Here is a 519-nt window from a genome sequence, read left to right on the forward strand (position 1 = left end):
TATAAAAAATACACAAATACATGAAAAATCTAGACCACAGGATAGATATTGTGGTGTGGGGATGATGTGGTTTCCTGGGACCAGGTAATTGGGGCCCAGGATCAGTGTGGCTGTTTACCTGTTGCTGGTTGGTTGGTCTAACGAGCTACAGGCCAAACCCCCATCCCCACTCAGGAGAGGAGCCCTTGTCATGAAACATGTCCATCTGCTCAGGGGCTTGTTCCATCCAGCCCACCTCTACAATAAACTGTGTCTGAAACCCTGTCTGAGTATTAGACGGAAAGACGGACAGACAGACAGCTACATATATTAGACAGACAGACAGCTAGATCAATAGACAGACTTACAGACAGACAAATTAGATGGACAGGTAGACAGGTAGGCAGATAAGCAGGCAGGCAGGCAGGCAGACAGACAGACAGACAGATAGATAGATAGATAGATAGATAGAACCATGTAACTTCCATTTGAATTGACATCTAAACACAACAGACACTGTCCTTGGTGATGAAACATTAA

This window comes from Zeus faber, assembly GCF_960531495.2.
Source record: "Zeus faber genome assembly, chromosome: 2".
Lineage (NCBI taxonomy): Eukaryota > Metazoa > Chordata > Actinopteri > Zeiformes > Zeidae > Zeus > Zeus faber.